A 15,219-nucleotide genomic window follows, 5' to 3' on the forward strand; every position below is an offset into this window, starting at 1 on the left:
ATAATGATGTTGCTTGCGGCTGCTGTGGAGGTGTAAGGCCAATAACACCAGCACATAGGGAGGCTGCTAGCATAGGTTCTTTTATCTGCTTTTCTAAAGAAAGCAACTTTAAGGGCTTTACAATCTTACTTTAATTAAGCATACATATATTATTCACTTTGTTCAAGAGAAAAAGCCAGCACCCTGCACTTCAGAGAGTATACAAACAGAAATTACAAGCATATATTATATAAACAGAGTGAATAAATACAAACCAGTAAACAGGCTTCTAACTGTCTAACTATAGCAATACATACAGTTACCAGAGAGAGAAGCAACAATATCTGGGTTTTTCAAAGCTAGGGGACTCTGTGATGGCTACCCAGAGTCTCCTCTGGTCAAATCACATGACACTCTTCCAGTGAGTGAAAGCCCCAAAACAAAATGCCAACCTCAGATCTTACATACCCTTCTCAGGGTGAGAGGACATCACAACCATTCAACTCAAACCCATGTGAACTAGGCTTTCTTGTTTCATAAGCAGGTCATCAAAGACTCTTGATTCAATCAAAGAAACAAAGGCAAGACTCATCAAAGGCACTTGATTACCTCAGTGCTGAGAAGCACTCAAACAAAAAACAGCAAAAAGTCCCACTTTGCTTGCCATTACATTTGAAAGGCAAGACTCAAAGGTACTTGATTACCTTAGCATTCCAAAAGAGAAAACAGAAAAAGAAAAAGTCCCACCCTTCTTGCCATTACATATCTCTGCCAAGAAAACCCCGAAAGGGGTCATGAAGAGTTGAACAATAGATATAACATTCAATACATTATAGTAATGAGAGAGACATGGTTCTCTTCAAGGTATTTAAATGGCAATACACAAAGCAGGTCTGAATTAAAGCAGACTATATTAAATGCCAACATTTCAGACACAGCAGTTTTATCATTACAACTGTCCTGGCTGGCCAAGTAACAACAACCACAACCACAACAGCTATAATAACCCCCACAGTCACCCCTTCCCCACCACCATAACCACTACAACAGTGGTTCAAACAAAATCAATGAATCCCAGAATCACCTTACATTGTCTCAGCAACATTAACTAATGAACACCTGAAGTGGTTGTTCTGAAAAGTCTGATGAAGAGCCTGTGCTTTTTTCTTTAGCTCACCAATGCTTCTCACAATTAGACATGCTATCTAGAATGCTTTTGAGTTTGCTAGAGCTGAATATATAGCCAAAGAATTTAAGAAGTGCTTGATGAAAGGAAAAACAACTCTGATTTTAGCAGATTTTGAAAAGCTTCAAAAAAGGAGTTACAGAAGAAGAGTGGAGAATGCTACTGAAGAAATGTAGGAGTGGCTAATAAGATGGACTAGGCATGTTTCTGTGTAAGTAAGGTTCCAGCCCTGTGGGTAGATTTTCAGGGGCAAACTCATGGGAGAACATGGACAAAAATTGGACAGGATAGACAGGTCATGGATGGATTGCCATCTGCCTAGTTGGAAAGACCACTCACATTGATGAAATCATAAATAAATCAACAAGCATTTGTTAAATGCCTTATATAGGTCATTTGGGAAAAAAATACCAAAATGAGCTGGTCCCTTGCCCCCCAGGAGCTCATTATATTCCAGTACACAACTAAGTACATACAAAATATAGACAATAAATACTCAATAATTTTGTCAGGAGGCTGTAATAGTTAGGGAATAAAGAAGGGCTTCATGTAGAGGTTGCATTTGGACTGAACTTAGAAAGAAAGTAGGGATTTAAAGAGATGGGTATAAAGATGGAGCGTATTCTCAACATCTTGAATGACTAGGGCAAAGATAGGGAGACAGGAAATAAAATTTAGCAGGTGAGGAACAGCAAGATGGTCAGTTTGGCTGGAATGAACAGTTTAGAGAGGAGAATGACATAGAATAAAGCTAAAACATTGAGTAAGAGCCAGATTGTGAAGGGCTTTGAATAATTAATGAAGAACACAGCAACTTCTAGCTTAATTTAAGGGGAAAAATAACCTTACTGCATAGAAAGGAACTCTATGAAAAAAAACCAAACTTCTCATCAAACTGCATAAGCTCAACAAATTTATCCATCTTGAAGGAAAAAAATGAAGGTTTTAGACAATGGAGGTATACAAAGATGAGAAATTAATGGAAATATATAAAGTAAAGGTATACAAAATAAAATCTCTGAGGCTCAACAGCTATGGGAGGGATCATTTTTTGACATGGCTTAAGAGGTAAAATATTAAAGGATTATTGACTGTCACAAGTAGTATAGGAACTCCCATAGCTGTGAAATAGAAGAATAACAACACAGAAGCAAAAATAAGCTTTCCAATGGGAAAAGCTGTTTCTATGGACCTTCAGGATAGCAATATCTAATTTACCCATAGTCCTTTGGAAAAATGTTAAATTTCTAGAAGCATAACCATGGAATAATGGGTGTTAGATCTATTATGATTCCATAAGAAGTTCAAATACCAAAAAAGAGATGTGTGTAGTTTATCCTTCAGATGATAGAGAGTCACTGGAATTTATTGAAGAAGGAAGTGACATGGTCAGACCTGTCTATAGGAATACCCAGAGCCTAGTATATAATGATGCTTAATAATAAAGATTCTTAATAAATAATGATTTTGATAACAAAGATGCTTAATAAATATTTATTGATTGGCTATGTTTGGCCAGAGAGTAATAAGCCATGGAGACTCATTAGGAGGTTACTAGAATATTCATATGAGAGGTGGGTAATGTAAGGCTGAACTAGGGCAGTGTCTGTTTTAAAAATTCAGAGGGGGAACTGAGGGTGGAGCCAAGATGGCAGTAGGAAAGTGGAGACTTGCTTAAGCTCTCCCCCAAATCCCTCCAAACACCTGTAAAAATGGCTCTGAACAAATTCTAGAGCTGCAGAATCCATGAAATAGCAGAGGGAAACAGATCTCCAGCCCAGGAGAGCCCGGATGGTTGCTGGGAATGGTCTGTCACACAGTGCTGAGAGCGGAGGGCAGCCCAGCATGGGCCACGCCAGGACAGACCAGATCCAGAGTCAACCAGCCGGAACAGGCCTTGGGGCCATGAAACAGCGAGCTGTGGCAGTTACCAGACTTCTCAATCCATAAATGCCAAAGAGCAATTTATGGGGAAACTGCGGGATTGAGTTCAGAGCGGTCCAGCTGCCAGCTCTGGGGGTGGAGGAGGTTGTGCAGTAGTGGCAGTAGCAGCAGCAGGAAGCTCCTGAGGCTGCCTCCAGAGCGCCAGTGTCAGCTGCTTCCCTAGTCCCTGGCTCACACAGTGGGAGGAATCTAGCAGCAGATCAGAGCAGGAATGCAAGGCGCACTTTGTGGGCACAAAGGCAGATTCTCTTGCTGTGCCCTGCTTGGATTTGAATTGCAGTCCTGGTTGGTGGTTCTTGGGGGAGGAGGACCCCTGCTGTGACAGGGCCTGGGGTAACTGTGGAGTTGAAGTAGCTCTGAAAACAGCAGTACTTGGACCCTAAAGCTTTACACAAAGCATTCTCTACTCTACAAGCAATCATATCCTGACAAAAAACTCAAGGGTCAAGTAGTTGGCTGGAAACATGAACAGGCAGCAAAAACGAACTCAGACTCAAACTCAGACTCAAACTCAAACTCTAGATTCCTATTTTGGTGACAAAGAGGATCAAATAATACGGCCAGAAGAAGTCAACAAAGTCAAAGAGCCTACATCAAAAGCCTCCAAGAAAGACATGAATTGGCTCAGGCCATGGAAGAGCTCAAAAAGGATTTGGAAAAGCAAGTAAGAGAAGTAGAGGAAAATTTGGGAAGAGCAATGAGAATGATGCAAGAAAATCATGAAAAATGGATCAACAGCTTGCTAAAGGAGACCCCCCAAAATACTGAAGAAAATAACACCTTAAAGAATAGACTAACCCAAATGGCAAAAGAGCTCCAAAAAGCCAATGAGGAGAAGAATGCCTTGAAAGGCAGAATCAGTCAAATGGAAAACGAGGTCCAAAAGACCACTGAAGAAAATAACCACCTTAAAAATTAGATTGGAACAAGTGGAAGCTAGTGACTTGAGGAGAAATCAAGGTGTTATAAAACAGAAACAAAGTAATGAAAAAATGGAAGACGATGTGAAATATCTCATTGGAAAAACCACTGACCTGGAGAATAGATCCAGGAGAGATCATTTAAAAATTATTGGACTACCTGAAAGCCATGATAAAAAAGAGCCTAGACATCATCTTTCAAGAAATTATCAAGGAAAACTCTCCTGATATTCTAGAACCAGATGGTAAAATAGAAATTGAAAGAATCCACCAATCACCTCTTGAAAAAGATGCCAAAAAGAAAACTTCTAGGAATATTGTTGCCAAATTCCAGAGCTCCCAGGTCAAGGAGAAAATACTGCAAATGGCCAGAAAGAAACAATTTGAGTATTATGGAAAAACAATCAGGATAACACAAGATCTAGCAGCTTCTATGCTAAGGGACTGAAGGGCTTGGAGTATGATATTCTGGAGGTCAAAGGAGCTAGGATTAAAACCAAGAATCACCTACCCAGCAAAACTGAGTATCATGCTCCAAGGCAAAATATGGATTTTCAATAAAACAGAGGACTTTCAAGCTTTCTCAGTGAAAAAGACAAGAACTGAACAGAAAATTTGACTTTCAAATACAAGAATCAAGAGAAGCATTAAAAGGTAAACAAGAAAGAGAATTCATAAGGGACTTACTAAAGTTGAACTTTTATGTTTACATTCCTACATAGAAAGATGATGTGTGTAACTCAGGAGACCTTTCTCAGTATTAGGGGACTTGAAGGGAATATAGACAGAGGGTTCAGGATGAGTTGAATATGAAGGGATGATATCTAAAAAAATGAAATAAATTTAAGGGGTGAGAGGAATATATTGAGAGAGGGAGAGATGGAATGGGGTAAATTATCTCACATAAAAATGGCAAGAAAAATCAGTTCTGTTGGAAGGGAAGAGGGGGCAGGTGAGGGAGAATGAGCAAATCTTACTGTCATTGGATTCAACTTGAGGAAGGAATAACATACACACTCAATTGAGTATCTTACTCCACAGGAAAGTAAGGGAAATGGGATAAAAAATGGGGGGATGATGGAAGGGAGGGCAGATAGGGGGAGGAGGTAATCAAAAGGAAACACATTTGGAAAGGGACAGGGTCAAGGGAGAGAATTGAATAAAGGGAGACAGGATAGGATGGAATGAAATATAGTTAGCCTTTCACAACATGAGCATTGTGGAAGTGTTTTGCATAATGATACAGGTGTGATCTAGGTTGAATTGCTTGCTTTCCTAAGGAGGGTGGGTGGGAAGGGAAGAGGGGAGAGAATTTGGAACTCAAAGTTTTAAAAGCAGATGCTTAAAAAATTAAATTTTTTTTTTGCATGCAGCTAGGAAACAAGTTATATAGGGAATGGGACATAGAAATCTATCCTGCCCTACAAGAAAATAAGGGGAAAGAGAATGAGGGTGATGGGGTGATAGAGGGGAGGCCTGACTGGGGAATGAGGCAATCAGAATATATGCCATCTTGGAATGGGGGGGAGGGTAGAAATGGGGAGAAAATTTGTAACTCAAAATCTTGTGGAAATCAATGTTGAAAACTAAAATATTGAATAAAATATACACAGAATGAAAAATAAATAAATAAATCAAAGTGGATGCAAGAGATATTGCAAAGGTAAAATTGACAAGGTTTGGCTGATTGAATACGTGTGGTAAAAGAAAGTGAAGAATCTTGGAAAATCTGTGGTTGACAACTGGGGGTACTGGAATGGTGATGGTGTCCTTAGTAGAAATAGGGAAATTTGGAAGGCGTGGGTATGAGTGGAAATGGAATAAAATTTGTTTTTTACATGTGAAGTTTGAAATACACCGTATCCAGTTGGAAATGTTTAATAGAGATGTGGGACTCCATCTGGCTGTTATATGCATAGAGATAATAATTAAAGCCATGGGTGTCAGTGAGGTCATCAGTGGAATATACAGAGAGAAGAGAAGAGGGTCATCATGTAGCTTAGTGAAAATCCACAGTTCTCTTTGGGTATTGATTATTGAGGTGATTCTACTTGGCCTGTAGTAAACATTTAGTAAATTCTCATTGACTGAGTTCAGCCAGATATAAAATAAAATCTCCGCACAAATAAATGATCTAGACAACTAAAAATAGCAAGTAAAATAATCTATTACATCACTAGTGGCAATTAGTTTGGATGTTGTAACCTGGGGGTGTGACAATTTAAAGAAAAACACTTCTCATAGTTGTTTGATTAAATAGTTTCTAGCATTATCCAAATAGCAGGGTAGATAGTTCTGAAATGTGAATACATATAATCACAAACTGCATTTAGTTGATTACTTCAGATGATAGGTGATAGATCTATTTTGATTTTTGGTATACTGTTAGCAACTAACATAAGTGAAAGGGAAAGGACATGTGTTATGGAAGGGACTTATCTGACTATTAAAGTATCTCTCTTTCAAAGAGAGATTGTTTCCAGCATGCAAAAATCTAAAAAATTTCTCTGATTTTCTTATGTTTGAGACATATTTTTCTTGAAAAGAATGAAGCATAAAAGATGTCAATCATTTGAGTGACATATTTTATAAGCTTTTATCAAAAATAGTCATGTAAAATGCTCCTGTATTGCAAAATGGCAATCACATTTATGTCTAACTATACTTTTATATGAAAACTTGTTTTTAGCTGAATACTATTGTCAATAACTGGAAGAATATGCATTTTTTAAAATGAAGAGCCATTTACATTCAAGTAAAATGAAGCTTGTAAAGTTCAATTGCCTATAATCTCTCTAAGCCTTTTTAAAATGCACTTTGTTTTTGAGTTTCTGTGTGTTATAGTTTTACTCTGGGAAGAAGAATATTCTTTATGGGGAAACACAGTAAACTATTATAAAATAAACCCAGGAACATGTTTTATTTAAAAGCAGTGACAAATAACAGAGGTGAAGGTTGGAGAAGGAAAGAGTTTAGTCAATGGAATTGGTTCTTTTACTAATCATTATTGCTTTAAAAAGTGTGGGTTTTTGAGCTCTCTGGTATTACCAGACTTATCATGTCTCGGAGTTAACAGTGCCTTAGTTTGCATGATTTGGAGCTGGAAGGTATCTTAGAGATCATTTAATTCAACCCCTATATATTATGGATATTATGGATGTGAAAGTTGAATTCCAGTGACTTGTTTGAGATTATCAGCAGAGCCAGAATTCAAATTCAGGATCCTTGACTTCAAATTCAGTGTTCTTCCCATGAAATCATACTCCTTCTGCTATGGTACTTTATTTCTCATCTTCTCAATGTACAATGGAAATGGAGAATGATAGTGCTCATGATGGGCTTAATTTAGGCAAAAATTCAATGTACATTTATTTGTTGGAGAATAATTATCTTGTACTTTTATTTAATTTCTGTAAGATTTTATTACAAAAGGTATAATTTGCCTAGCCCTGGCACAAGGGACACACATTTTGCCTTACACCAGAAATCACACCTTGCCATGGAAATTGTCTAATTAAAACTGATGCTCTTCAGTCTTGATGGGGGAAAAAGAAGACACAGTAGAAGAAGATGATGGAAAAAGGAAAAATGCTAGAGTTAGGAGTTTGGGAGAAAGGGTATTTTTATAATGTACCTTCAGTCCTAAATGTCCTAATTATTGCCTCCTGACTTTGCTGAAACTTCTTCTTTAAAAGTTACCAATGATATTCTACTAATTCCAAAGGCCTTGTACCATCATGGTTTCATGTCAAGTTGGAAGAAGGTCTCCACAGGTATGTTGACACTATACAGTTTAATCTTCTGTCAATGAATTAGGTTATAGGATAAAAGGCTTCCTTATCAAATTTGCACATTAGGAGTCAGAAAGATTTTGGGATGAACTAATGCTATACATTTTAATAGGGATAATACTTGTGTTCCAGAGAGCAATTTTACAAATGAAAGGCACGGTAAACATGGTCAGATTGCAATTTATCTGAAAAAAGAGATCTGGGAATTTTAGTGAACTTCAAGCTCAACATGAGTCATTTGAGTGTTATGAAAGTTGTCTTGGTCTGTACTAAGAGCCATATCTTCCACGAATGAGTAGGTCATAGTCCTGTTGTATTCTTCCTTTGTCAGAACAATTTGGCATGTTGTGGTCAATTCTTGGTACCACCATTTAGTAAGGGCTTTGATAAGCTGGGGAACATATTTATAAGGGCAAACCTAATGGAAAACTCTGTCACTGAGGATTTAGGCTTGTTCTTTTTGAGCACAGAGGGCAGAATCAGCAACAAATGAATGGAATTTCCAAAGAAGTTAATTAGATTTCTCATAAGAAAAGAAACTCAGAAATTATTTAACAACAATTTATTCCAAAGTAAAAAAGGGCTGCTTTAAAAGGAAATAGGTTTGTGATTGCTAGAAAACTTCAAGGAAAACATGGGTGACCAGTCATTGGGAACATTATATTGGAGATCTTTCTTTTTCTGTAACTGAGATTCTTTTCAACTCCAATATTCTATGGCCCTAATACTGTAGCCAAAATCATTAGTAAGAGAAATACTATCATTTCAATTTCACAAAAGGGGAAACTAATGAGTTAAATGGCTTTCAGAGCTAAACTTGAACCATGGTCAAATAATTCCAATGATACTATATATACTGCACTGTATGCATTCCCCAGAGATCAATATGATCTCTATCTCACATCTTAAGAAGAAATATATGTAAGCATTCAGTTAATGGAACAAAGGAATTCTGTCTCCAAATGCTATACCTGTTAGGTCTCATATTGGGATTATAGGTGTCAGTGGGGTGCAGCTATAGCCAAAGTCCAGACCAGGTGGAATTTTTGCTGGAAACTAGGGTGATGCTTAGCCACTGGTGATTAATTGAGCAATAAATAAGGAGTCCAGGCAGGATTTGCAACTGTTCAATTAAAAAAAATAGCTGAATTTTTTTTTAAAAGTAAAGCAATTTGATCTGAATAGGATACTAAGAGAATCTGAGTGAAAAAGTCTGGACAAGCAAATGAAGGACCTGACCAGGGAAAAAAGTAAAAACCATGAACAAGCCAAAATTAAAGAAAGATGCCCTATATTTTTATAGCTATCTATAGCTTTCCACATTAAAGCTGATGGTCCACATGGGAAAAATAATAATCAAACACAAAATTCAAAGACATATTATTAAAGCATTGCCTCTGCTTTCCATGTCTTCTCCTGGACTTTTAAACTGACAAAATACTAAATATCAAGATGTCAACAATCAGAAAGTCTTCTTAGTTAGATAAAACATAAGAGCTAAAATGATGGAATGGTTTCAACTTACCATTCATTACATAATTTCCCCAGAAGTTTGGAATTTTGGAATTTTCACAAAAACTGTTTAAGAGCACATAAACAATTGTTTAAATGCAAGCCGATGCTAACAGAGAACCATTTAATCTCTAGAACCCATTTGCAAACTCAGCATTTAGCACCATCTGGCACATAGTCGACAGCTAGGTGGATCAATGGATAGAAGCGCCAGGCCTAGAGTAAGGAAGACCTGAGTTCAAATTACTAGCTGTGTGACCCTGGGCAAGTCACTTATACCTCTTTGTCTCAGTTTCCTCATATGTAAAATGATCTGGAGAAGGAAATGGCAAACCACTCTAGTATCTTTGCTAAGAAAACCCCAAATGGGGTCATGAAGAGTCAGACATGACTAGGATGACTGAACAACTGGCACATGGTAGGACCTTAATAAGCACTTGCTAACTTGTGGACTTGTAAATAAGCACATAAATTTATAGAAACTTTTCTCTTGGGCCCAGCTGATCTGGTCTTTGGTAGTTCTAATTTATTTGCAAATGGCTATGCTTCTAAAAGCTAGCTTTAAACAATATACTGTGTTCAAAAGAGTCCTATACTGTGAGTCAGTCTTAGGTCTAACTGTGACTCTTGATGAACATTTCATGTTTTTTACTCCTCATTTCCTTACCTATAAAAGTGAGGGGGTGGTAGTGGTAGTTTGGGATGGATGAATGATGATCTATCTCTAAGGTGTCTGACATGTCTAAAAGGGTCTTTCATTCTGTTCCATGATTATAATCTCATAGTCTTCCAAATGAGTCATTAAAAAAATCTATTGTGGAATTAAGATCCTAGGTCTAATATTCCTGGTCCTACTGTTTTTTTTTGGCTTCTATATATTTAGTATTATAGGTGGTAGACTAGGTGTTACTGAGCTAAAGAACTATTGGAAAATCCCTTCCCCAGGGAAACACTGATACCTTCAGGCAGAACCATGGAAATGCTTGCATAACTTAAGTATGCTTACTATATTCAATTACCTATTAATATTTTACACATTTCTCAGAATATTCCAAGACTTGATCACTGAGCTACATATGATACATATCTCCATTAATCTCTAAGTATTGTCTGCCTTCAATTATCTTACTTACCTGGTACTGCTCTCGTTTGATTTTTATTTTTCCAAAGACTATAAATCAAACACTCCTTTCTCAGGATGGGGAAATACTTGATAATGGTAGCTGTTAACCTCTAGGTGAACTAGTTCTTTACTTTTGACTATAAGGAATAAAGAAATATATTGTCTAAGAAAAAAATTCAGAGCAGTGAATCACTTCTTAAAAACTGTTAATTTTGGTTTCCTTGAAATTAGATATTATTTCTACACAGATAAAATTTTTGTCAAAGATTTGTTAGCTTGTCATAGACAATTTCAGAGCAGAGTTGTGAAGACCCAATTAGTGGTCATCTCCACTCTTCTTTCGATATGAGAAAAGTCTAGAATGGGGAAATGACTTGTTCAAAATAGAACCTAGATCCCTATTATCCTCCAATGGTAGATTTTCAAGAGTACTGGACTAGACCACCATTCTGTTTTCAGTAGTATTTCTATGTGTAGTGTAAAAGAGCTTAAATCAATTATTAATTTTGAAAAGGACAGATGTTCTTCTATCCTCTGGTGTTGCACAATACCAAAGGTAAAACTTCTCATTTAATCTTATTACTCATACCGCAGGCATTTGTGACAGTCAAAAGATTAAAAAACCCACAATTCCATTACATTTGTCTACTGTGTTTGATATCTGAGCTGTTAATATGGAGGATTGTCTTCTTTGTAGTCTACTGTATAAATAAGCATGTGGTGTAATTGCCTTATGAACCGGAGGCCTACTTTTAATCCATGAAAGATTTTTAGTTCATGAGTATTGGTGATAAAGATATTCACCAGAAGTTTAATCATCAAAATTTAACAACAGCAACCAGTAGAGTTCCATTATGTGAACATTAGAAACATTGACTAGATGCCTTAACTGGATAATAATGAAAATAATATTACATGGGCCAAACTCAGGCCTATGCAATGTGGATTACACTGCTTATTCAATACTGTTATCAGGAGGGGAAAGTCAAGAAGATTAATGGAAACAATTAGATGAACAAAAGTGTTTAGAAGAAAAATGCTTCCATTAAGTTCTTTCCCACCTCTACTTCTTTTACTTATTTCTCACACTTTCACTTTTCAGTAGAAAATGAGAAAGACTGCCCAGGCATACATACACGCAAAGCCATCCATACATACACATGTACACATTCCAGCACACACATACACAACACGCCACACACACATAATGTGAGTGCATGCAATTGGAGTCATTTGAATTGAATGTTGGGGTATTTTTAAGGATTTGAAAATGACACAATTTATTAAATCATACCTTGAAAAAATACTGCCCTCTCCATTCCCATTACTACAAAAAAGACAAAAATTCTGATACTTTGAAACATAGAATGCAATATTTGATTCCTTATATCATTCTCTCTCTCCCTCTCTCATAAGAAATCATATATTTGAAAGTACATTGTGAATTGCAGATGACATATTTATTAATGATTGATTTACTCAGTATCATATTTTAATACAATGGTAGTTTCTGTCAAGGTACAAGGTCTTAATACTAATATTTAGCATTTATATTGTACCTACTATGTACTAGGCACTATGCTATGTACTTAACATTTTCTCATTTGATCATCACAATAACCCTGCAAGAGGTAGATGCTCTTATCATCCCCATTTTCCAGTTGGGGAAACTGAAGCAGGTAGATTTTAAGTGACTTACCCAAGATCACACATCTAGGAAGTTGTCTGAGGCCATATTGAACTCAGATCTTCCCTTCTCCAGGCTCCACAGTTGAGTTATCCACTGTGCCACCTAATCTAACAAATTATTATCTTTCATAACTGACGTAAGCAGGACCTTAACTTATTATTAATAATAACGGCTTATAATCATATAGTTCTTTAATGGTTGCAAGGCATTTTATTTACATTATCTAATCTCTTTAATTTTCTGTATTTCCTTTTATTTATGATGATGCTTCCAAGTTTGGCTTATTATAATGTAATGTTTTCTCACCTAATATTTTCCTCACTAACAGAAATTTATTTAACTATTTTATTGCAAAGGATTTGAAATGCTTACCTCATTTGAAGGTAGGAGGCAAACAACATTATCTGTATTATAGTGCATATAAAGCATTTTGAAAAGTCTAAAGCAAAATGGAAGTGTATAAATCTTGTCATTGGCCATAGTAGTTTCAGGTTTCATTGTAGTATAGGATTACTTAGAGGAAAAATACTACATGGCTAAGTGCATACTTTATTCTAGGGGACAAAGTTACTGTGGCCTAGTTGGGTGGAGTGTTAAATATGAAGCTTGAGAGCAATGAGTTTAAATTGAGCCTCCGACAACTATGGTCTCATATGATCCCAAACATATCAACTCAAAGACTACAGCAATGCTCTGAGACAAAGCTCTTAATTAAAGACAAATTCCATGATGGTACTGTGGAAAGAAAACTGAATCTGGAGGTACATGATCTGAAATTTAGGTCATGTATGTTAGAACTGGACTGCAAAACAGTTCAGACATATTGTTTGTCACCTTGGGCAAGTCAATTAACTTCTTTAGAGCTTACTTTCTTCATCTTCAAAAAAGCAAGGGTTGTTCTGGAAGACCTCTAAGGTCACTTTCATTTACAGATCTATGATGCTATGATCTGTTTCTTCATCTTTTTTTCAATTTAAAATTTTTTAAAATTTTAGACAAATACTAAAACTTAAATACATAGTAAGAAAAGAAAAAAAGGAACATTATAAACTTAAATATAAAATAAAGAAAGAAAAAAGACATGTCATATACACAGCAGAACATAGGAGAGGATTCAGAATACATAGCAATAACATCATTTCAAGAAAGCCTATATATTAAATACCGTGTGTTATTTTGAAAGCTGTCCATCTTTTCTTTGCTTCCTATAGGTTTTCTTTTGTTCTGTACACAGAACAAAGTGCTGTACACTTTTACTTTGTTCTTTTTCCGTCTTCTTCCCCACTACCTGCCACAACTGAGAATGGATATATTTATGAATAGGTATTGATATATACATACATGTATATACATATATATACATATATATATACACATACATACATACATATACATACACACATACATATGTAAACATGTACTTTCCCTAAGAGATTCTATTCCTAATCTTGTTTTTATGTTTGTGCATATCTCTTTTTTCCTATTTCTCCTAACTCTTCTACTTTACTTCTATTTGCTATCTTGCCCTTCAATTACTTAGCCTACCCCCCACTCCAACAATCCCTCCCTTATCCTCCCATTCCTCTAAATCTAAACACTCCTTTGTACACCCCTTTGGCCTGTTCCATCCCCTCACCTTTAAAGGTCCTTCCCTCTCCCCCCTCCCTATCCCCTTAGAGTTTTATTTCTTTTTAAATTTAGAAGACTTTTATACTCTTTTAGATATATATGTCTTTCCCTCTCTCAAACCCATTCCCAATGAAAGTAGGTTTCCAGAACAGCTCCCCTCCCCCTTCTAATTCCTCTGTTTTGGATCTTCTTCTTGACCTCTTTTGTATAAGATAATTACTGTTTTGGCTGTTCTTGAATGGTTTTACTTTTTAAAGTCATATCATACTCAGTTCTACCCCAACCTCTCTTATAGGCTACCAAATTACTAGTAACACTCTTAGACATAGGTTTTACATTTTCCATACATAAAAGTTAAACATTCTATCCTTTTTTAGTCCCATGTAATTGGTCATTGGTATGTACCTTTTATTTCTCTTAGCTCTTGTATGTCAAATCTTCTATTGAGTTCAGGGTTGGTTGTATTTGTTTTTTAACAGAGTCCTGAAAGTCTGACAGTTGATCAAATGTCTATTTTCTTTTTCATTCAGAATTATGCTCAGTCTTTCTGGGTATGATATTTTCGGCCAGAGGCCCAGTTCTTTTGCTCTTTGATATAGAGTGTTCGAAGACCCGTGATCTTTTAGTGTCACCAACGCTAGGTCTAATGTGATTCTAATTGTGGTACCATCATGTAAATTGTTTTTCTTGTTGCTCATAATATTTTGTCCTTGATCTGGAGAATTCAGAATTTAGCTATAATATTCCTGTGAGTTTTCCTTGTAGGATCTCTTTCAGGTGGTGATTGGTGGATTTTTTTCTGTTTCTACTTTCCCCTCTTGTTCTAATGCTTCAGGATAATTTTCTTTGTATTATTATATCAAGATTCTTTTTTTGATCAGAACTTTCAGGTAGTACAATTGTTCTTATGTTTTCTCTTCTTGATCTGTTCTCTAGATCTGTTGTTTTCTTATGAAATGTTTCACATTCTCTTCTATTTTTCATTCTTTATATATTTGTTTTTAATTTCTTTATGTCTTATAACTTCACTGGCTTCCCCTTGCCCAATTCTGATTTAAAGGAGTAACTTTCTTCCTTAAGATTCTGGATCTCCTTTTCTAATTGGTTGGCTTTCTTGTCATCATCTTCTTGTTTGTCTTATATTATTCTTATTTTTCTTTTTAATTTTTCCTCAATCTCTCTCTCTCTTTTGATTTCTGGTTGGTTTTGGTTGTTGTTCTTTGTTCTCAAAGAGTACCAAAATGATGCCACTATGCTAGAGTCAAGTTTCAATGTGTCTGACTGTGGCTGATTAGACCAATATGAGTTGGGAATGCTCTACCTCAGGTCAGGCACAAATAGTCTGTGTGAACATTTGGGGTGGATACTCTAAATTTGATTATCCTGCATTTCCTTTGAGCTGTTTCCTTTCTGCTTTGCTCATAGAGCACAGCACCTTCCCTGAT

Source organism: Trichosurus vulpecula, chromosome 4, assembly GCF_011100635.1.
Source record: "Trichosurus vulpecula isolate mTriVul1 chromosome 4, mTriVul1.pri, whole genome shotgun sequence".
Taxonomy (NCBI): Eukaryota; Metazoa; Chordata; class Mammalia; order Diprotodontia; family Phalangeridae; genus Trichosurus; species Trichosurus vulpecula.